At 39.8% G+C, this 25000-nt stretch overlaps 1 long non-coding RNA gene across 1 annotated transcript; it reads left to right on the top strand.

Annotated features, from left to right (window-relative positions):
- The first annotated feature begins 58 nt into the window (after positions 1 to 58).
- Positions 59 to 24281, top strand: LOC142181258 (uncharacterized). The gene is made up of 2 exons (XR_012709876.1): positions 59 to 727; positions 23933 to 24281. It is a non-coding gene; the product is annotated as an uncharacterized LOC142181258 (long non-coding RNA).
- The last annotated feature ends 719 nt before the right edge of the window (positions 24282 to 25000 follow it).

Genomic DNA, 25000 nt, shown 5'->3' on the forward strand with positions numbered 1-25000 from the left:
ATTTAGGATTTTAATTAAAAAATAAAAAAAGTAAAACAAAGGAAAAAGGAATAAAAGAAGTAATTGAAAAAAAGGGGTTTAATATGAATTTGGATTAATTCTTTGTATCAAATTGACCCAATTCTTCCCAAAATTACCCAAATATAAGAAATACACTTGAACCCATCAGCCCCAAACCCACTACCCTTTAAAAACCTAAATATATAAAAAGGACCTACACCCTAGACTCTAGAGATCGAGCGCCGTTTACAACAAAAAATGACCCCTCCCCTGTCGTTATCTTCTAGAAGAGAGAACACCCTAAACACTAAGCAGCAAGAACCATAACCCGTGGACCCCCCCCCCTCCCCAGGTTGCTTCTTCTTCCTCGTTTCATCTTCTCCAAAAAGGACCGAACAATTCCTAAGCAACCAAAAAACGGCGCTCCATTATTCCTCTAAAAAGAGACGAAAGCTAACCCTTCTCCTGGACTCTATCAACGGCACACTCCTCTCCATTGCTCGACAAGAACAATCAAATCTCCACACCCAAGCTCACACACGCGAAAATACACAAACATATTAAGAAGCTCGAATCCGAAAATGGTTTCAAACAAAAATCAGAAGGAAGCTGAAATTTGGTATCGATTTTCCTAAACACTGCTGCTGTTGCTGTGTTGTTCTTTTGCTTTCATCTCTTTCCAACTTCAGAGACTTATTCTCTTTTTGGTGTATTTTGGCTAAATCAGGTATGTGGTACATCCATGTCCCTCCCTTTTGAGATTTCATGAAATTCCATGTTTTTGTTTGTTCCGATTCGGTTGAGCCGCTTGAACTCCGTGGTCTCGCTTTAAGTGTTATTATAATTTATTGTTGTCTTAAATTTGTAAGTTTCTGCTCTCTGAGGTTCAGCTGCATTTGTGTAAATAAAATTTATCATTGATTTAATGATCTCCATTATTGTTCATCCTAGTTGTAAATTATGTTCATGTGCTTTATAGGACAATGTGGGTACCGATTTTTTTTTTCTGTTTTTTTAGGCAATGGCAGTAGGGTTTTGTCACGGGTTGAGATGTGATTGAAATATGATAAGCTTGTCCTATGATTTGTACTAAAATGTGTAGAGAAATCTATTAAAAAGGACAAGGTAGTTCTTTCATATTTATTTTTTATCCTTAATTTTAAATGGTCTGTATTTCATAGGGGAATGTAAATTTATAGTATGTTTTAATTGCTAAGATTGCAACTGACATTTTAATCTAAAATTTGGATTGAAATGAACTGATAATTTCACCCTTCGATTTGGTGGAATTGGGTTCTGGAAACCCACTTTTCACAAGTCATTTGTTAAGTGCTGAAAATTTTCCCAAGTTTATATCTCGATAATGTTTGGTTTCACAATAATCTCAAACTTAGAAATAAAATAATTCATAAACATTGTTAGTTTGCTTTAGGCACACAATTAATTTATTATAATTACGGGTACGATTTCCGTAACGTGGTTGTGATAGCCAATTAAATTAAAGTAGGAGCATCCTTAGTTTCCCTTTTAAAAAAAACAATACAAATCTTTATAATTTGAGGTGCGTCATACACAAATAAAATCCTATAATCTATGGCCCTCACATAAATACAAAATTAGTATAGAAATTGCCTTGAACTTTTGTAGTTGCTTTAGGCACTATCTTTAAATAATTTAATCACAGTTACGGGTATGGTTCCCATGATGTAGTTGTGATTTTTAAATTCGGGTGTACATTTCATGTGACCCAATTTCAATTTCTCAACAATGTTAAATAGAACGTGTAACGAGCCGCGGGTGCATTTCATGTAGCATGGTTTAAGACGTGTTTTAAATAACATTGAATCTTCCTAAAAATGATTTAAATTAATTAAAAGCGGTTATAAAGCTTAAAATGTACCATATGTTTAAAACATGTAATAAACATATAATAGGCCAATATTAATAGTTTAAGCGACCGTGCTAGAACCACAGAACCCGAGAATGCCTAACACCTACTCCCGGGTTAACAGAATTCCTTATCTAGAATTTCTGATTTCGTAGACTTTTAAATAAAGTTAAATTTCCTCGATTTGGGATTTAAAATAAACCGATGACTTGGGACACCATAAATTATTCCAAGTGGTGACTCTGAATTTAAATAAAATAATCCCATTTCGATTTATGTCACTTTAATTTGAAAAACTCCCCCATATACCCCCTCGGGGTGTAAAAAATGAGATGTGACAACTTGTTCTGTTTGTGGAGGTAAAAATGTGAGCCTTTAATTGTCCTTTTTAATGCAGTCCTAACTGTTTTGATTGACGCCTAGATTTTTCTATTTTAAGCACCTCAAGATGGTCTAGAACTACCTAAATTAGAGGTCCTAACTACCTCCAGGTCCACAAAGAAGGGAGGGGTAGTGCACGCATATGATATCTTTAAAGGTTGCTAGAACGCTTTAGGCTATGACCAAGGGGAGAGAATTGGGTAGTAAGGATATGATGACTACGTGCTAATATCACGTGTAGCCCCTCATTGAGGAGTGATTACTAGGCATTGTATGGGTATGATCCTATAGACTAACCAACCTAGGACCCCTCTTTCCCAACTCCCGTTGTTTAAATAAATTTGCTTTTCTTTACATATGTGCAAATTGTTCAAACCTTTTCCCTTGCTTTCATTACTTGAATCATATATGTCCAAACATGTCTTTATTTGCGAGTATGTGTTAAAACTGTTTGTTTATTAAAAATGACTAATTCACATAGTTTAAGTTCGGCCGGGACCCACCATTGTGGACTGCGAGGGGTGCCTAACACCTTCCCCTCAAGGTTATTTCGAGCCCTTACCCTAATCTGTAGTTGTGAGCATGTGATTTTTGCCCTATAGGAATTACTCCTATAAAATTTAAGAAAATAAAATTTTTCCATTATTTGCAGTTTCATAGGATTTTGTAAGAATTTTGCTAGTGGTTTGCATTTTTCTATGCATGTTTATCTTATTAAAATCATGTAAAATACAAAAATACCATGCATTACATTTAGGTGTCATTTTCATATTTTTAGGATTAATTGGTTAATTATTTATTTTATTAAAAATGAAAATCACCAAAATGGCTTACTTTTGCATTTTTAGCCTTCCGATTTTAAATTAGTAATTTCCTCTTTTAATTTAGGAGTAATTAATTCTTGTAAATATTATGGTAGATAATTAGTTTAATTTAGTTTTTATTTAATTAAAAAAAAAGAAAACAAAGAACAAAGAAAGGGAATGAAATTTGGTTTTAAAACCCAATTTGGGCCAAGACCCAAACATTCAAACCCAATTTTCCTCACCCATTCGCCCAGACCAACTCCTTATCCGGATCCAGCCCAGCCCCATTCTCGAGTCAAAACGACCCCGTTTCCCTAAAATCAATCCCAGCCTGATCTAATGGCTAGGAACTGGGTATCAGGTCGTATAAGAATGTCTGAACCCACCCCCTAAACCATTCGAACCCTCCCCCCTGTCACGACCCAAAATCCCAACCCGGTCGTGATGGCGCCTCTCGTGAGGACAAGGCCAGCCAATCAACAAAACAGTACATCTCTTTATAATTACGTAGCAGGAATAAGTCTAAATCATGGGCAATATAATCATAAATGTGAAATAAACGTGATAGAACAAAGAAAACCATCCCAACTCAGCCCGAAATCGGGATGTCACAAGTCATGAGCTACTACAGAATTTACTAATATTTTACAAAGTCTGGACTTGTCATAAATAACAAAGATAAGGGAGAAAACGGGGCTGCGGACGTCAACAGCTACCTCGTTACTCCTAGTCACCGCCTGGTCTGGAAAGAATCAGCGCTCAGGAGCGAACTCAGCTCTGCCTGTATCTGCACACATGGTGCAGGGAATAATGTGAGTACTCCGACCCAGTGAGTAATAAAAGTAACTACAGTCCGAAGATAAGAAAACCCAGTAAATACACAAAGTAAGCTAAAATCCAAATATACAGCAACATATGGAACTGAACAACTAAACAACAGTATAGATACAAATACATGAATACAATGCAATGCATATGATGGTATATTCCCGTACCCACTGCGGCGTGCAGCCCGAGCCATCCATATTTATTTATCGTCGACGGCGCTCACTGGGGGTGTGTACAGACTCCGGAGGGCTCCTACAGCCCAAGCGCAATATCTTGGTCAGTCATTGTTACCTGACCGGTCAGCCATTGTTACCTGACCAATTTATATCATACAGTGCCATTGTTACCACTGTTCAAGTATATCATCCAGTGTCATTGTTACCACTATTTCAAGTATATCACACAGTGTCATTATTACCACTGTTTCAAGTATATCACACAGTGTCATTGTTATCACTGTTTCAAGTCACTTTATAATCAGTCCAGAAAATAATATAATAAGCCCCTTGGGCATTTACAAAACAGAAGTTCCCAGCCCGGAATACATTTAAAATATCATTTAAGTTTTCAACACTTAGAATTATGGCTGAGTTTGCAAAACAACATTTAAAACCTTGGACTGAAATTAAATGATATGCAAATCATGCTAAGCAATAATATCAATCCTCGAAGGATTTTACAAATTGGCCCAAGGCCCCAAACATGGCATCAAGCCCCGTAATATCAATGAAGTATATGTATCAATCACCAGTATAGTATAAACATCACACGGGATGGACCAAGTCACAATCCCCAATAGTATCCGACCCCGCACTCGCCATGGAGTGCGTGTCACACCTCAATATAGCGTTACGATGTGAAAGTCCGGGGTTTCAAACCCTCAGAACAGCATTTACATCTATTACTCACCTCTAGCTCGCTATGCCCTTGCCTCTCTAATTGGCCTCCTCGTGTGACGAATCTGCCAAAAATCACACAAACCTCGATGAAGTTCGATTTCTAAAAGACGGGGTTTTAACCATACATATCTGAATTTCGCCCTTTAATGATATTAGTACTAGATCCCATAAATTATGCCATTTAGGCATATTATCAAACATCTTGTAGGCATAAATATTTACACCTCTTAACTATAGCATTGGTTCCTCCAACTATCACCATTAACCAACAATTCATCACACTATTATTCTTTAACAATTTATACTCCTAACATCATATGTGTGATCAACCATTCACACCCAAACCAACAAAAATTCCATCAAATAAATACCTTTAAATCCCTACCATGTTCATGTATTTAAATTGGGAATTTATGGCTTCCAATCACCATACAATAAGTTGTAATACTTGATTCATACTCATATTTCCATAATATATCCATATATGTGAGTCTAAGGGTGTAGGATTACCTTTTGGAAGAAATCTTGCAAAACCCTCCTTTGAGTTCTTGAAGGAATTTCTTGAAAATCTAAGGATTTTTAAGATCAATCCATGTTAATATAAGTGTTTGGGAGTAGTAATCAACTCAAAATACTCCAAAAATCTTACCTTAGGATCATAGGGATGAAGTTTGGGACGAAATCCCCTTGAGAGAGCAAGCCTTAACCCCAAAAATGAGTTGGGAACTCTCTAGGCCGGTCTTGGGGTACTTAAAAACCTTCAGTCGCGTTGTTCGCGCGTTTGTTCGCGCGTTTTGCTGAGCATTCTGCCTCAGACGCGCGAAATGCGCGACTTCGCGCGATACTTCGCGCGCTCTGACACCTGACCAGTGAAATGGTCATAACTTCCTGTATACACTTCCAAATGACGAACGGTTTGTTGCATTGGAAACTAGACTCAAAGGGCTTTAATTTGATAGGTTGTAGCTCACACAACTCCTTATATAACGAGAGATATTATCGTTCAAAGTGAGGCCTTGTGCGCACTTATTTACAACTTTCGTCTATTATGAAATTTCCAACTTGAAAAGTTCTCGTTAGCCATCCGAAATCATCCCGAGGTCCTCGGGACCTCAACCAAAAATACCAATACATCTTATAATATTATTCAAACTTGTTCAGATTATCAAAACACCTCGACTAATACCAAAATTATCGAATTACACCGAATTCAAGTCTAAGTTCCTTTAAAACTTCCAAAACGCGCTTTCGATCAAAACTCGACCAAAATATGTCCGAATGACTTGAAATTTTGCACACATATCCAAAATGGCATAACAGAGCTACAAAAATTCTCGGAATTCCATTCCGATCGTCGGATCAAAATTTCACCTATCAACCGGAAATCGCCAAAATACTAACTTCGCCAAAATGAGCTAATTTCTTCACCGGACCTCCAAAATTAATTCCGATTGCGCTCCTAGGCCTTAAATCATCCCCCGAAACTAACCGAATCATCGGAATTCAATTCCGAGCCCTCTAACTCACAAGTCAACGTCCGATTGACTTTTCCAAACTAATTCTTCCTTAAAGAGACTAATTGTCCCATTTCATACCAAACTCAATCCGAATTGACTCAAATTCACCAAGTACACATATTGAAACATGAATAAGCATTTAACGGGGAATACGAGACATAAATACAGGAAACGACGGTTCGGGTTGTTACACCCCCACTCTTTCATCTCTCTCAAATCTAAACCCTAGAAGATCTGCCGCCCTAAATCCCATCGTCTCCAGTCGACTGCACGACCTCAAACCGCCTCCAATTTCACACCTCATAACCACCAAACCTCCTCAAACTCGAAACCATTGATGTTTCTCCCAAATAGTTGTTGGGATTCGTTGAATCTCAAATCCAGATGTGCCCTAATTTCGGGGTTCAGAATGTTTTTGAAGCTTCCGCTTGTCATGGCTCGAAGCTAGCCATGGTAGACCATCCTTGACTAGAGTGGTCATCATGGTCGGCTTCAAGTCTTGCCAAAGCATCCTAAGTTTGGTCATATAGGCCCTATTCTCTGAGTTTTGGTGAGTTTGTTCATCTCCTTCTTTATCTTTATTTTTGGGTCTTTATCTCCTTCTGTTTCTTTTTTTTTCTTCCTTGCTTTTTTGTTTTAAGCCGTGTTCTGCTTGCATGTAGGTTTAAATCATATTAGGTTATAGTATTTATCTTAATAATACAGTTGACATTTTTGGCAAAACATTTTGATTTTGTGTTTGTATTTTTTGCTCAATTCTTCTTTTGTTTTTGATTTTTTGGAAGTCTGATGTCAGGAGTTTAAACTCCATTGGCCTGTCCTTCTTGTGGTTTGTTGGTTTTGGACTGGTAATTGGGCCTTGTAGTATATAAGCCCAAAGAAAAGAGGGTTTCAATTCTGGCTGTATGGCCCATTTGCTGGATTTGATAAGGTAAATAACAGACATTTGAGGGGTAGTTTAGGGAAATTGGATAGGGGAATCTTGCCTAACTAACTGAGAAGTTTCCAAGAAGGTGGGATTGGGGTGGTTTAACAAACAAGCTGTAATTTCAGGGTCTGAAATGAAAAAAAAAATTAGAGAAGGGGTGTTAAAATCAGTTATGTTGCCCTAATGTCTTCTATATAAGGCAAGCTTCCTTCATTGTCATGGCAAAGATTACAATATTAAGAACTAGAAAACGACTGAAAATAGACCCTTACTGATAGAGTTTGGAAAATTAGAAAGAAAAAACAGAAAAAAATTGCAATCACTGTTCCATTACAGCTGGTCTTCATATTTTTGGAGTTTTAAAAGTTCGAATGCACTACTCTTCTTCTGGGCTCAAAAGATGGTTGTATCTGGTTGATAATTACTGTTACTGCTGTTTAAGAGCTGCTGTTATTGCTATCTGCAATGAGAATTTTGATGACACATTGTTTTGTTGAACTCAATTTTAGATTATTCGTTTCTGTAGTCATCTAGTTTCTTTAGGTGTTTATGTGTTCATTTATGTTGTTGTTGAATCTCATTTGTAAGTTGGCCAAGTACCCTAGTCTAGCATGTTTGGTTTGTCAATTGGTGGAAGCTTTGTTGCAACAACAACAACGACCCAGTATAATCCCACAAGTGGGGTCTGGGGAGGGTAATATGTACGCAGACCTTATCCCTACCCCGAAGGGTAGAGAGGCTGTTTCCAGGAATGGGAATCCCTACCCCGAAGGGTAGAGGGGTCTGGAAGCCTTGGTGGAAGCCTTGTTGGACATTTTTAATTTTGCTTAACTCTGCTGAAGTTAGTGCTGAATTCTATCTTCAGAGACTGTGATATTTGGGACTTTTGTTTGATTTGTTGAATCATATGTATGGAGTTGAATGGGAATCCCTAGTTCGATTTCAATATTTTCTAGAGTCGAAGTAGTGCATGATTGGTTCGTAATTGGCATATAATTGATGGATGCATATGTAAGCTTGATGATTTTTGTTTAAAAAAAAAGAAGAAACATGTTCTTGTGTTCTCATTAAAAGCAGGTTGTACAATCTAAATAATTGGGTATTTAATGCTCCAAAAGGAGACTGTTGCGTTCCAATAGGTTTTAAAATTGAAAAGTTTCTTAAGGATTGATGGGCCTAACGTAGGCCCAAGGAAGTCAATCTATGGCCGTATGGTTTTGCTCTATTGTGGGCTCGATTTGGGCCCCAATAGCCTTCCGTATTTTCTTGTTTTCTTAAGTGTTGCTTGATTCAACAATAGAAGGATTTTGACAGAAAATTCGACTCAAATGTTCAATTCAATTTTTGATTTCATTAAACATGTTGTTACTTTGTATAATATAGCTTGAGCGTTTTTGTGGAATTTTGGGGGCTGAGCTCAATGTTGGCCCAGTCCAAAAATGAATAGGTCGTTTGGGATGCCCTTTTACCTACTCAGTCTCGTGAGTTAAGCTTCAGCCCAGGTTCCCAATACTTGTCATTAGTTTCCTTGTTAACTATGAAACAATTTATCCGTGCGAATATTAATATCCTTTAGGCTTAATTAAGTGCCTAATTGATTGAGGTGTGCCATTTAGCTAAATCATTTATGGCCCTCACAAACGTTATAATTTAGATGCTAAAATAAATCTCGTAGTTTGCTTTAGGCGCGCCCATTATATAATTATCATGTTATAAATTCGGGGGTACATTTCATGTGGTCCGGTTTTAATTTCCAACGAGGTTAAATAAAACTGTCATGAACCACAAGTGCATTTCATGTAGTGTGGCTTGCGATATGTTTTAAATAACCTTGAATTAATTCTTTACATAGTTAAAAGCGGTTTTAAAGTGTTAAAAATGCACATAGGTTTTAAAATATTTTAAAATCAGATAATTAGGCCAATAATAATAGCTGAGCAACCGTGCTAGAACCACGGAACCCAGGGATGCCTAACACCTTCTCCCGGGTTAACAGAATTTTTTACCCGGATTTTTGTGTTCGCGGATCATGAATAAGAGTCAATTTTCCTCGATTCGGGATTCAAAATCGGTGACTTGTGATACCATGAATTATCCCAAGTGGTGACTCTGAATTTTAAATAAATAATCCCGTTTTGATTATCCCTTAAATTGGAAAAAACTTCCTTATACCCTTTCGGGTGTAGGGAAAAGGAGGTGTGACAGCTCTGGCGGCTCTGCTGGGGACAAGAACCCAGAATCTCTGGTTTAGGGTTCAAGAATTCGAGCTTAGAATAATTGTTATAGTTGACTTTATTTATTATCTGGTTTTATTTAAATGTTTGACTCTAATGTGCTAAATGTTGTTTTTTTACCGCTTTGAAATTGTTGATCTGTATCTAAATTGTTACGAATCCCTCATCTCTCTGAGTCTTCTAAATCATTTGAGAAAGGTGCACTTCGTGTAGCTTCTCTTCTGTTACAGTCATGTCCAATTTTTGACCGAGGTTCGGACAAGTTGCAAAGCCGGTGAAGCTTCTGTATTCCCGGTACGCTGCCCCCCTCGAGCTGTCCGCTCGGGTAAGCCAGGTCTAGAACAAATAAACTTAGGTTTTCAAACCTAGTATAACATAGTCTCATGCCGGATCCCTAGTAGGAACGCTTGTTTGCATCACGTGCATTTGGCTTTGGGGACTCAACACTGGGGTTGGGTCCGTCTAGGACAGGTGTACCCGAAATCAAAAGACCATCCTAATGCATTTTATTTGCTACTTGCACCTTTTGACTCGGATTGCATGTTGACCGGCTTCTAGAATAGGGGAGGAAAAATTGAGAAAAAACCAAATTGAGGTGAGAGAGAGGAAATTGCCCGCATGCAAAAAACTTGGTGTCCAAAATACCCCGAATCTCTCTTGAAAATTTCAGGAAAAAAAATGGGGAAAAAGCTATTTCAAATGTTTGTTTTTTCTGTTGCGTCAAAATTGACCGAATTACGCAAGTTTGATCTCACCGGATGTGGGATACGTAGGCAACCCTCATCGGGTCCAACTTCATTTTTGTAAAAATAACCCAAAAATATGAAGTGTCGCTATTTTATCATAAATAAGCTAGGTAATGTTGTTCTTGTCCGTAATAGCCAAAATGCCCCATAAGGGCGCCGAAAGGCTGCTTTTGCAAGAATAGCCACCTAAGGTCCTTTTTTAAATTTTGGTTGATTAGCAAACACAACCCTAAAATTTTCTTTCTTGAAGTGCTGAAGGGCTGTATTCGTAAAGGTATTTTGTTTTAAATTGCAGTTTTCGAAAATTGGTATTTTTCTCTTGAGTCAAAATAAATCACAGTCTTTTAATCAATCACTTTAAATAAATGTGCAGTATGAGAATGATTAAAAATGAACATTTCACAGTCCCCGAGGAAATCCCATTAGAACTACATATGTGGTGGAATGATTTGGGGGAAGTCAGCCAAGATAGTGTGATAAAAGCTTTGGGTAGTCTTGTTGGGTTTCTAAAGATAAGGCGAGGAAGGATATAGTTGAGGCTTTGATACCCTTCTGGGTCCCAGCACATAATGTGTTCCATTTTGCTGCTAACCCCTACGCTTGAGAAAGTAGCGGGCTACGCTGGTTTTAGTGGGAATCTCAGAAATCAATACCCGGTGGCACCTAGAACAATGACTCCTCAGAAGTTTTTGGATCTTCTAAGCATCAGTCGGGAAGTTCAAGATAGAAATTTGGCTAAGGGATTTTGCACATTCTACTTCTTGTACCGACATTACGGGAATCCCCGTGGTTTTGAGATGCTAGATACCGGTCTTACTCATTCGGGTAACAAATGGCGGGGACTGGCTTTTTAGTGGCATTCATGGGTGTTTTGATTTGTCCAAGAAAGGATGGAAACATAGAATTGGGGCTTGTGAGAATAGTTGACTTCATGACTAAAAAGGCAAATGACACCATTGTACCGATGATCTTGGCGGAGATTTACCGAGTTCTAACTGTTTGCCGAGAAGGAGGAAAGTTTTTTGAAGGATGCAATATGCTTCTACAACTATGGATGGAGGAACACCTTTGCCACCGTCCGGGGTACATGAACTGCGGCATGACCAGTCTTAAAGCATTGAAAAACATGAACAGCGGGTGGAGGGCCGTGAGTTTCCGGATGGTGCGGAGGCATGGTTTGCACATTTGAGCTCCCTGACCGCAGACAAAATTGCGTGGACATTCGGGTGGCTCCTGGTCAATGAAGTCATTTACATGTCGGCCGAAGTATGTTTTCTTCTATTGATGGGTCTCTGGAGCATTCAGCCTTATGCCCCACACATAGTTCTACGCCAGCTAGGCAGGTACCAGACTATCCCACATGATGAGGATTTGAGCCGACAGGTCATCGAACTAGAACCAAAAGCTGCTTTCTCGGAAGAAAGGGTGCGTTGAATTTGGCATCAATGCAGGTTCTTAGAGCCAAAGACTCAGGTACGCGATCTGTCCAGAGGCGAGTTAGAGCCTAGTTATACAACTTGGTACGGTAAAAGGTCTCAAGTCCATAAAGAGCCCGAACAGCCCGCCAAGAGGCCCAATGTCCAACAATTCACTGATGGAGCGCAAGAGCAATGAGATTAGTTGGCAAAAGAGGCAAGCTACAGGGCCACAATAAGCAAATTGGAGGGACAAATCCGGGATCTTAAATTTGACAAAAGTGTACAGGCCGCTGCTGATGAAGGGGAGAAGAAGAAATTGACTCAAGAAAACAATGCCCTTCGAGCACAGATCCAAAAAATGAAAATAGTTGCTGGGAATCAGGAAAGGAGCCGAAAGGATGAAAGACTCATAAGTAGTTTTAGGAGAAAAATAGCTAAGTGTGAGGATGATTTGAAAAAATCCGAGGGTAATCTGGCGAGAGCCCGGGCACAGTTAGCGAAGAACGCAGAGGGACGAGCAGAGTTTGTCCGGCAATTAAAAAGGAAATATGAGGGAGAAGCTACCAATTTAAAGAAAAAACTAACTACCCTTGAGAACGAGATGGTCAAACAAACAAAGAGCTTCAAAGCGGAAAGAGAACACTGCTACGCCCTGATGTCACAATTAGAAAAAGACCTGCAACAGCTTCAAGAGCAAAATCATACAGCTGAACAAGTTTTGGGGGCCATGTCTCAGCAGATTGGACGGTTGCTACAAGAGAAGGGTATTATCAGAGAAAGGGTTAGAAGCATTGCGGACTACATTGTGATGAAGTGCAACGAGTGTGAAGACATGACTAGATCTATGTTCTTCGCTTCCGTTATGAATTTTGTCCGATAGATCATGGATAACCTATTCCGCCTTCAAGAAGATATGGCGCATAGGCCCGCGGCGAGACCGACTGATGTCCCGCGGGCCCCTGGAGCAGTTGAGGCACTTATGTATTCATGATTTTCATTCCAGTATGTATTTTCATTTTTCTTTCAGAGTCTATTAGTCCATTTTTGAGTCTGTATTTTTATTTTTCTGTTGGAGTCTGTTAGTCTCTTTTTCGAGTCTGTCAGTTTTTATGATTAAGTTTTGTAGGAGAAGTCTTTGTAATAAAGATGTTTATTTTATAAAAAAATTTGAAAACCCAAAAAATGTATCTTTCTTGTATTTTACACTTATTCCCAGAACTACGCTTGGTCTGATTCATGCGGCGTCATGATACGTAGGCAATCCCCATAAGATTCGATTATAACCGTGAAATGAAAAAAAAAAAGGAGAGAAAACAATAAAATTGTGGAAAAGAAATAATGGCAAAACAAGAGGGTGAAAATGAGAGAGTAAAAGAATAAAGACAAGAATCAAGCAAAGAAAAACAGCAATGAAAAAAAAGAGAGAGTGAAATTGCAAAATGGAAACTAGTGAAAGTCGGGATGATGCAAGCAGCCATTCAAATGCATAATAGAAATGATTAACTGCTTAGGTGCATTGCATTCCCTAATGTGCGATTACCTATCTGTTAAGCTTTAATCACTAATGAGTTTGCTTGTTGTCATCAAGTACAAGCAGATGGTTAGTTTGTTTGGAATTCTGGCAACTCACCCGTACAATACCAGGTCTAAAGATAAGTTGATCATGACTGGCCAAGAACTGGATGCAAGTATTATCGATCCGTCAAGGGATGGGGAAGAGTCTGATGTTAATCTGAAAGAGGAGTTACATAAGTTGAAACACCAGATGGTGGAGATGTACTAGGCGTGGATGAAAGGGCATCCACCACCATCATACCCCGCCAACCCTGCTTTCGTCCCGCCGCTGGCTTAATCCCAAGAACCTCCCACTGTTGATTCATCTCCAGGCTTCCCCATTTACCACCACTGCCAAGGCACCACTTCCCAAACCCCACAAGCACCGCCACCCAAACTAATCCCATACCCTCCTCCACCAGCCACCCTTGTTTTCGTGGCACACCCACCCGCTACACTCCATCGATCCTCCAGTGAGCCTTTATTCCAGACCCAGGATAACAGGTACTATCCCCCGGAGCTTACTTTCAAGGCCCCAGAGCATTACTCTTACACTCCTCGTTTCGACCTCCCAATTGAGACTGAGAAACCACCTAAAAACCCAGAGCAAGAGGAGATGTTCAGGAAGGTAAGAAGCCTGGAACAATCGTTTAGAAACATGTAGGGATTGGGAGGCCAGGTGAGCGTAGCCTACAAAGATTTGTGTCTATTTCTCGATGTTCAGTTGCTTGTGGGATTCAAGATGCATAGATTTTATCTATATGATGGACACGCAGACCTGATAGCCCATTTGAGGGGATTCTGTAGTAAAATGAGATGAACTGGTGGGAAAGATGCTGATGGCATACTTTAGCCAGAGTCGGAGTGGCTCGGTATTGGAGTGGTACACTCGTCAGGATCACAGCAGATGGTATACCTGGAATGATTTGGCCCAAGCATTCACTCGTCATTTCCAGTACAACATCGAGATTGTTCCAGATCGTTTGTCTTTGACTAAGATTGAGAAGAAGCCTAGTGAAAGTTTCAGAGAATATGGTTTTCGCTAGAGAGAACAAGCGACAAAAGTTAATCCCCCGATGAAGGAGAGCGAAATGGTGGAGTATTTTCTGCAGGCTCTGGAGCCTACCTATTTTGGCCATCTGATATCGGCCATAGGCAAGTCTTTCAACGAGGTAGTGAAGATGGGTGGCATGGTGGAAGAAGGGCTTAAATCAAGCAAAATCATGAGTTACTCGGCTATCAAGGCAACTACCCAAGCCATTCAGAACAGTACTGGGGGAGTGATTGGAAAAAAGAAGAAAGAAGACATGGCAACAATTGATTCAGGATCATGGTTTGGACCCAAGGGACCGTCATACCATAATACCCAGCCTCGACCCCCTCACCGAACCTATACCCAAACCCTATATAACCCACCCCAACACTACTTCCCATCACCAGACCCTCATATTTCTGTCCACCATGCCCAGACATATACTCAACCCCCTGCCTACTCACAATGGCGTGCTCCAGCCCCACAAAACACCTATCCAGCTCGACAAAATGCTTACCCACCCCCACGAGCCTACCGAAACCCTGCTGGCCCAGGTTTCCGACCCAATCAAGTATTCCAAAATGAGAGGTTGCAGCGAAAGAAAACTTTCACCCCGTTGGGGGAGTCTTATACCAATTTATTCCATAGATTGAGGCAGTTGGATATGCTGAGGCCAATTGAGTCGATATTTCCAAACCCTCCTCCAAAAAATCTTGATTACTCCGTGAGCTTTGAATATTGTTTTGATTCTCCGGGACATGATACAGTGAAGTGCTGGCACTTGAAAAATGCCATCCAGGAGCTCATCGACACCAATCGGATTGAGGTCCAAACTCTAGAGGCACCCAACATCAACCAGAACCTATTGCCAACCCATGAGGGAACAAACATGATCGAGATAGTACACACGGGAGGGGAGACTAAGAAGCCTTCACAGTCCGTCATGATGATTCGGTTCAGTGAAGTCAAGCCAGTTAAAAAACCAATGGTTGAAGGATCAGTGAACAAGTTGACCATGACAAACGGTGAGCCATTTGTGGTAGTTAAGAAAAGATCTCCAAGTGATGTTGTATCAAAGCAAGAAAAGTCAAAAGTGGTCGTACCAGGAGTGGCAAACAAGCCTATCATAATTGTAGAGGGTGCCTGTACAGACCCTGTCATCACCAAGCCTGTAATCCAGTTGCCGGTAGTCAATACCAAGGCTATCCCATGGAACTATGAACGGGTGATAGTGACCTATAAGGGAAATGAAGTGAAAGAAGAAGTCAATGAGGCCCAAGGATTAACTCGTTCGGGGAGATGCTTTGCCTCGGAAGAGTTAAGGAAAGGTAAAACATCCAGAGATAACCCAGTTCTAGTAAAAAAAACAGTCATTGAAGAAGAGGCGGAGGAGTTTTTTTGAAAAATGAAGCTACAAGATTATTCCATCATGGAGCAGCTGAGAAAGATGCCTGCTCAAATTTCCTTGCTGTCATTGCTGATCTATTTAGACGAGCTCGTTGGGCCTGATGAAAATTCTGAACTAAGCTCATGTCCCCGACAAAATTTCATTGAACCATCTGGAGAAAATCACCTACAAAATATTTGAGGTACCTTCTCTGATGACGAGTTGCCTATGGAAGGTACTGAACATAACAAAGCTCTCTATCTTACGGTGAAATGTGAAGATTCTGTGGTCACCAGGGTGTTAGTCGACAATGGTTCCAGTGCAAACATTTGCCCTCTCTCTACTCTGAACAAGTTGAAAGTTGATGATGAGAGGATTCACAAGAACATCATCTGCGTTCAAGGTTTTGATGGTGGAGGGAAAGATTCAAGTGGGTGATATAATGCTTGAGTTGACAATAGGACCAGTGGAATTCACTATGGAGTTCCAGGTACTGGACGTAGCCATCTCCTACAACTTGCTGTTAGGTCGACCTTTGATTCATGCCGTCAAAGCAGTCCCGTACACTTTGCATCAGACGGTCAAGTTCGAGTGGGATAGGCAGGAGATCGTCGTGCATGGTGAGGAGAATTTTTGTGCTCACAGTGATGCCTCTGTCCCATTCATTGAGGCTGAAGATGGCAAAGGGCCTTGGGTCTATCAAGTTTTTGAAACGGTGCCGGTCGAGAAGGTTCCAAAAGGGAAATGTGTCCCAACTCCAAAGATAACCTCTGCATCAGTCATGGTGTCCTCTGAAATGCTGAAAAATGGCTTTGTGCCAGGTAAAGGTCTGGGTGCATTCCTATAGGGTATCATACAACCAGTATCCCTCCCTGGAAATTTGGGTACATTCGGTCTTGGATTCAAACCTACAACGACAGATGTGAAAAGGGCTAAAAGGTTGAAACAGAAGTTGTGGGTACTTCCAAAGCCTATTCCCCATCTCTCCAGGTCTTTTGTCAAGCCCGGTGCCAGGAAACGCCCAGTGACGACAGTTCCAAGTTCTGTGGTTGACATTGATGAAGAGTTAACTGAAAGGTTCCAGAAGTTGTTTAATGATGTGAACATGGTAGAAGTTGGAGAAGGTTCTAGCAAAGCGGGCGTGTAGTTCGTCGGGCCGAATGTAAAGCTTAACAATTAGAAGGCTACTCCTCTCCCTACCCGAAAGGAGTCTTGGTAGTTTGTTTTGTTTTCCTTTCTATCTGGGTCATTCCAGGGTTGTGACCCAGACTTTTATTTTTCGCTTGTTGATGTACAAACCTTGTTATCCTTTATTTTAATAAAATGCAATTTCCCTTTCCATCACTCCTGATAGTTTTATTTTTTGTTTTTCTTTTCTTTTTTGTATAGTTCTTTTTATGCTGGTTTCAATGACTTGACATGCATGAGGAATCTTCGGCCCAGTTTTAAAAGTTAATCTAATTCTGAAATAATAATCCAAGAAATAGAGTGTGATGATGAGTCAGAATATGATGAGGATGAGGCCTTTGAGGAGATTAGTAAGGAACTAAGTCATTTTAAAGAAAAACCCAAGCCTAATCTGAATGATACAGAAGAAATCAATCTAGGGGACCCAGATAATGTCAGAGAAACTAAGATAAGTGTCCATCTTGAGCTGCAAATCAGGGAAGAAATAATTAAAGCATTGTTTGAATATAAGGATATTTTTGCGTGGTCGTATGATGATATGCCTGGTTTGAGTACCGATTTGGTGGTCCATAAATTGCCAATTGATCTAGCGTTCCCTCCTGTCAAGCAGAAGTTGAGAAAGTTCAAAACTGACATGAGTGTGAAGATTAAAGAAGTTACAAAGCAGCTTGATGCAAAGGTCATTCGAGTCACGCAGTATCCCACGTGGTTAGCCAACGTTGTGCCTGTGCAAAAGAAATATGGTAAGACCAGAGTGTGTGTTGATTACCGTGATCTCAACAAGGCAAGTCCAAAGGACAACTTCCCACTGCCAAATATCCATATTTTGATTGATAATTGTGCCTAGCATGAGATTGGGTCTTTTATGGATTGCTATGCGGGGTATCATTAGATTTAATGGATGAGGAAGATGCGGAAAAGACGGCATTCATCATGCCATGGGGAACATACTGCTACTGGGTCATGCCTTTTGGTCTGAAAAACGCTGGGGCAACTTACATGAGGGCGATGACAACCATATTCCATGACATGATACACAAGGAGATTGAGGTTTACGTGGACGATGTGATCATAAAGTCCAAGAAGCAGTCTGACCACGTCAAAGATTTGAGAAAGTTTTTCCAAAGGCTCCACAGGTATAATCTTAAGCTCAATCCTACAAAGTGCGCATTCGGTGTTCCATCGGGGAAGTTGTTGGGGTTCATAGTCAACCGGTGGGGCATTGAATTGGATCCGTCAAAGATCAAAGCTATCAAAGACTTACCACCGCCAAATCACAAGACCGAGGTGATGAGTCTGTTAGGGAGGCAGAATTACATCAGCAGGTTTCTTGCTCAGCTCACGACAACTTGTGAGCCCATCTTTAAGCTGCTAAAGAAGGATGCTGCGGTCAAATGGACTGATGAGTGCTAAGAAGCATTTGATAAGATCAAAGAGTATTTGTCGAACCCACCTGTGTTGGTCCCGCCAGAGCCAGAGAGACCTTTGATTCTTTATTTGACAGTCCTGGATAATTCATTTGGTTGTGATTTGGGTCAACATGGTATCACTAGTAGGAAAGAGCAAACCATTTACTATCTCAGCAAGAAATTTATATCTTATGAGGTTAAGTATACTCCCTTTGAGAGGATATGTTGCGCCCTGACTTGGGTAGCACAAAAGTTAAAGCATTATTTGTCGTCCTACACCACTTACCTCATTTCTCGCCTGGATCCTCTGAAGTATATCTTTCAGAAGCCTATGCCCACAAGGAGGCTTGCGAAGTGGTAGATTTTGCTCACAGAGTTCGACATTATCTATGTGACTCGGACTGCGATGAAAGCCCAAGCATTGGCCGATCATTTGGTCGAGAATTCGGTCGATGAAGAATATGAACCATTGAGAACTTACTTTCCCGATGAAGAGGTAATGCACATTGACAAGGTGGAGCAGGTTGAAAAACCAGGTTGGAAACTTTTCTTTGATGGGGCTGCCAACATGAAAGGTGTCGGGATAAGGGCTATGCTTATTTCTGAAACAGGGCATCACTACCCTGTTACGGCCCAACTGCATTTCTATTATACTAATAACATGGCTGAGCACGAGGCATGCATTCTGGGACTAAGGCTAGCTGTAGATATGGGAATTCAGGGAGTCTTGGTCTTGGGGGACTTGGACCTTCTGGTGCACTAGGTTCAAGGAGAATGGAAATACGAGATTTAAAGCTTATACCATATCGACAATGTCTGCATGATCTTTGTCAACGGTTCAGATAAGTGGAATTCAAGCATATTACAAGGATCCACAATAAGGTTGCTGATGCTTTGGCTACTATGGCATCGATGTTACATCATCCAGATAAGACTTATGTTGACCCTTTGCATATTCAGGTCTGCGATCATCATGCTTACTATAACATGTTGGAAGAAGAACTCGGTGGTGAACCATGGTTCCATGACATCAAGGAGTATATAAGGATGAAGGTATATCCGGTACAAGCCACAGGTGATCAAAAGAGAACAATTCAGCGTTTGGCCAATGGATTTTTCTTGAGCAGGGGAGTCTTGTACAAAAGAACTCCAGATCTTGGGATGTTGAGGTGCATCGATGCAAAGCAAGCCACGACTATCATGACCGAAGTATATTCCGGAGTCTGCGGGCCGCATATGAGTAGGTATGTTCTGGCAAAAAAATTCTTCGAGCAGGTTATTATTGGCTCACCATAGAGCGAGACTGCATCAATTTTGTGCGCAAGTGTCATCAATGCCAAGTACACGGATATTTGATTCATTCTATGCCATCTAAATTGCACACAATGTTCGCACCATGGCCCTTTGTCGCTTGGGGTATGGATGTCATCGGACCAATTGAGCCAGCAACATCCAATGGACACAGGTTTATTCTGGTGGCCATTGATTATTTCACTATGTGGGTTGAAGCTAAAACTTTCAAATTTGTGACCAAGAAGGCAGTTGTCGATTTTGTGTATGCAAATATTATTTGTCGGTTCGGAATCCCAAAGGTGATCATCACAAATAACAGTGCTAATCTTAATAGTCATCTGATGAAAGAGGTATGTCAATAGTTCAAGACTACACATTGTAATTCCACCCCATACCGCCCAAGGCGAATGGAGCAGTCGAGGCAGCCAACAAAAACATAAAGAAGATACTTCAGAAAATGGTGCAGGTTCCAAGCAATGGTATGAAAAGTTGCCCTATGCATTATTGGGTTATCGCACTACTGTTTGCACTTCAGTAGGTGCAACTCCTTATTTGTTGGTATATGGCACAAAAGCAATGATACCCGCGGAAGTTGAAATTCCATCCCTTCAGATTGTTGTTGAAGCCGAAATTGATGATGATGAGTGGGTCAAAACCCGTCGGGAGCAATTGAGTTTGATTGATGAGAAAAGATTGGCAACAGTGTGTCATGGCCAGTTGTATCAAAAGAGAATGACAAGAGCATATAACAAGAAGGTGTGTCCACGGAAATTTGAAGTGGGTCAGCAAGTATTGAAACACATCCTTCCATATCAGGCTGAGGCGAAAGGCAAGTTCGCCCTAAATTGGCAGGGGCCGTTCATCGTAGTGAGAGTGTTGTCCAATGGTGTTTTGTATTTAACAGATATAGAAGGCAAATGTGTAGACATGACTATCAATTCTGATGCAATCAAAAGATATTATGTATGATTTCTTTGGTTTAAATTGTGTTGTTTATACTTGGCATGTTTTGAAGATTGGAATGACAAAGCCATTTTGTTCTGCTATCTAAACACTTTATCCTTTGTTACCCCTTTCAGCCTTATTTATTTCCTTTCATACCCCTCTTTTGGAATCAGTAGCGAAATTTAGAAATACGAACGCAAAAGGTAAGTAAAGAAGTAAAGATGGAAAGAGAAGAGAAAAGAAAAAGAAAAGAAAAAAAAGAAGAGAGAAAAAAAAGAAAGAAAAGAAAAAGAAAATAAAGAAAAAAAAGAGAGAGAAAAGAAAGAAAAAGGAAGAAAAGAGAAATGGAAAAAGAGAGAAAGAAAAGGAAAAGAGAAAAGTAACAACAACAAAGCAATTCCTATGTCATGAACTACGTTCGACCTGATTCCTTTTAAGGATACATAGGCAGCCTCACGGTTCGGTCCTATCATAATAAAAATCCAAAAGTCGCCAAGCAAAGAAACTGGGGCAAAAGTTGTGGTTATGTAAAAGATCTGATTCCAAAAGTTGTAGTTTTGAAGCCATTCAGTTGTTTCGAGCGTTCGTGATACCCTTTCTTTCTAACCCTATCCAAAGGCCCACATTGCAGTCCAAAGGAAGACCTTCTGACTAGTCTTCGAGAAACTCCAAGTCGAGCAAGTAGAGGTGATTCATAACAGGGGCAACACTCCAGCTCAAGTGGGTAAAATAAAAAATGAGAGAGTCTTATTGGTGAAAACCCTCACGGGCACCGTAAGGCGATGGAAAGCTGAGAGAAATTAAAAATGAGAGAGTCTTATCGGTGAAAACCTTCACAAGCACCGTAAGGCGACATTTAGTTGAGAGATGAACAAATGAGAGAGGTTTGTTAGTGAAAACCCTTCAGGGCACCGCAGGCCGAACAAGGTCAGTGATTTGGCAAAGAAATTTGGGTTATGGAGAGCCTGGAACATAAAGTATGATAACTGAAAGTTGATTGGTTGGATAGGGTGGGCTGATTAATCCGAAGTGCATGTCATGATCATTAGTACCAGTTGCTCCACTCAGATAAGTCTTTTTCCCTTTTCTCCCTCAAACAGTTATCTAGTTTTGGATTTTCTTCTTTATTCCTAACTCTCGAAGGCATTGCATTTCATTTCTTTTGGGTTTATTTCTCTGAGGTTTTTTCAATGTCAGCCTTTTGCAAGCAAGTAAGAAAGAATTTCAAAGCTTACTACCAACTTCCGGATTGTACAAATTAAAGTGCGGCCAAAATATACCAGATTTAGCATAATGTAAAGTGGGAAATAAGGTGTCAGTGAAAGTTCCATTGGTCAAATGGTTTAGTAATCTTGTGGGAGATATAGAGGTTCAAGTAGAAGGGTCAGAAATGTAAAACAACGGTTTGGGTATAGAGTACTCGGTTCATTTAGAGTCCTGTGGTTGAAATTCAGTCAGAAAGGCAAACAATTCTTGGCTAGTTCAAGGCAGCCAGTCAAAGTAAAGCACGACAACGAAAAGACCATTTTCAACAAGAATGCTACAAACTAACCACCACATTTTTCAAACTGATAAAGTTCTCTTTGATTGAAAAAGGGGCAGGAAATCTTGTTTACTCCAGAGGAACCCTCCATAAGGAAAGCATTTACCGAACAGATTCGACCGTAAACTCCCAGGACCTGCCTGGATAATAGGATTTAATTTGAAGTTCTTAGGACCCTTCTAGACAATGTGACTTAGTTAAAATTCAAAACATCCATGAGTAGCAAGATCTAGCATAGGCTCTGCCTTGAGAAAATATAAGTTGGCTTTGAAGTTTTCACTCTTAGGATGAGATTCAATTTAAAATTAGTAATTTTCTCTTTTAATTTAGGAGCAGTTAATTCTTGTAAATACTATGGTAGATAATTAGTTTAATTTTACAACTTAGATTAATTTAGGTTTTATTTAATTAAAAAAAAAAGAAAAAGAAAACAAAGAACAAAAGAAAGGGAATGGAGTTTGGTCTTAAAACCCAATTTGGGCCAAGACCCAAACATTCAAACCCAATTTTCCTCACCCATTTGCCCAGCCCATCTCTATACCCGGATCCAGCCCAGCCTCATTCTCAAGTCAAAACGACCCCGTTTCCCTAAAATATATCCCAGCCGTCGATCTAATCCGATCCAACGGCTGGGAACTGGGTATCCAGGTCGTATAAGAATGTCTGAACCCACCCCCTAAACCATTCAAACTCCTCCCACTCTTTCATCTCTCTCAAATCTAAACCTTAGAAGACCCGCTGCCCTAAATCCCCATCGTCTCCAATCGGCGGCGCGACCCTAAACCGCCGCTAATTTCACACCTTATAACTACCAAACCTCCTCAAACTCGAAACCATTGATGTTTCTCCCAAATAGCTGTTGGAATTCGTTGAATCTCAAATCCAGATGTGCCCTAATTTCGGGGTTCAGAATATTTTTGAAGCTTCCGCTTGTCATGGCTCGAAGCTAGCCCTGGTAGACCATCCTTGTCTAGAGTGGTCATTATGGTCGGCTTCAAGCCTTGCCAAAGCATCCTAAGTTTGGTCATATAGGCCCTATTCTCCGAGTTTTGGTGAGCTTGTTCATCTCATTCTTTATCTTTATTTTTGGGTCTTCATCTCCTTCTGTTTCTTTCTTTTTCTTCCTTGCTTTTATGTTTCAAGCCGTGTTCTGCTTGCATGTAGGTTTAAATCATATTAGGTTATAGTATTTAGCTTAATAATACAATTGACATTTTTGTCAGAACATTTTGATTTCGTGCTTGTTTTTTTTGTGCTCAATTCTTCTTTTGTTTTTGATTTTTTGGAAGTTTGATGCCAGGAGTTCAAAACTCCATTGGCCTGTCCATTTTGTGGTTTGTTGGTTTTGGACTGGTAACTAAGACTTGCAGTACAGAAGCCCAAAGAAAAGAGGGTTTTAATTCTGGTTGTGGCCCATTTGCTGGATTTGATAAGGTAAATAATAGATATTTGAAGGGTAGTTTAGAAAAATTAGATAGGAGAATCTTTCCTAACTAACTGAGAAGTTTACAGGAAGGTGGGATTGGGGTGGTTTAACAAACAAGCTGTAATTTTAGGGTTTGAAATGAAAAAGAAAATTGGGGAAGGGGTAATGTTAAAATCAGTTCTGCTGCCCTAAGGTCTTCTATATAAGGCCTGCCTCCTTCATTGTCAAGGCAGAGATTACAATATTAAGAACTAGAAAACGGCTGAAGAATAGACCCTCACTGATAGAGTTTGGAAAATTAGAAAGAAAAAACAGAAAAAAATTGCAATCACTGTTCCATTACAGTTGGTCTTCATATTTTTAGGGTTTTAAAAGTTCGAATGCACTACTCTTCTTTTGGGCTCAAAAGATGGTTGTAGATGGTTGATAATTGTTGTTATTGTTGTTTAAGAGCTATTGTTATTGCTATTTCCTTGCTGAAGTTCTGTGGTTGTTTCTTGTTGTTCCAGGTATGCCTTGGACCTCGAGTGACATATTGAAATCTGTAATGAGAATTTTGATGACACATTGTTTTGTTGAATTATATTTTAGATTATTCGTTTCTGTAGTCATCTAGTTTCTTTATGTGTTCATTTACGTTATTGTTGTTGAATCTCATTTGTAAGTTGGCCAAGTACCCTAGTCTAGCATGTTTGGTTTATGAATTGGTGAAAGCCTTGTTGGACATTTTTAATTTTGCTTAAGTTTGCTGAAGTCAGTGCTGAATTCTATGTTTAAAGACTGTGATATTTTGGACTTTTGTTTGAATTATTGAATCATATGTACGGAGCTGAATGAGAATCCCTAGTTGGATTTCAATATTATCTAGAGTTGAAGTAGTACATGATTGGTTCGTAATTGTCATATAATTGATGGATGCATATGTAAGCTTGATAATTTTTGTTTAAAAAAAAGAAGAAACATGTTCTTGTGTTCTCATTAAAAGTAGGTTGTACAATCTAAATAATTAGGTATTTAATGCTCCAAAAGGAGACTGCTGTTTTCCAATAGGTGTTAAAATTGAAAAGTTTCTTAAGGATTGATGGGCCTAACGTAGGCCCAAGGAAGTCAATCCATGGCCGTATGGTTTTGCTCTATTGTGGGCTCGATTTGGGGCCAATAGCCTACCGTATTTTCTTGTTTTCTTAAGTGTTGCTTGATTCAAAAAGAGAAGGATTTTGACAAAAAATTCGACTCAAATGTTCAATTCAATTTTTGATTTCACTAAACATGTTGTTACTCTGTGTAATATAGCTCGAGCGTTTTTGTGGAATTTTGGGGGCTGGGCTCAATGTTGGCCCAGTCCAAAAATGAATAAGTCGTTTGGGCTGCCCTTTTACCTACTCAGTCTCGTGAGTTAAGCTTCAGCCCAGGTTCCCAATGCTTGCCTTTAATTTCCTTGTTAACTATGAAACAATTTATCCCGTGCGAATATTAATGTCCTTTAGGCTTAACTAAGTGCCTAATAGATTGAGGTGTGCCATTTAGCTAAATCATTTATGGCCCTCACAAACAAACATTATAATTTAGATGCTAAA

The sequence above is a fragment of the Nicotiana tabacum genome, chromosome 5 (assembly GCF_000715075.1).
Source record: "Nicotiana tabacum cultivar K326 chromosome 5, ASM71507v2, whole genome shotgun sequence".
Taxonomy (NCBI): domain Eukaryota; kingdom Viridiplantae; phylum Streptophyta; class Magnoliopsida; order Solanales; family Solanaceae; genus Nicotiana; species Nicotiana tabacum.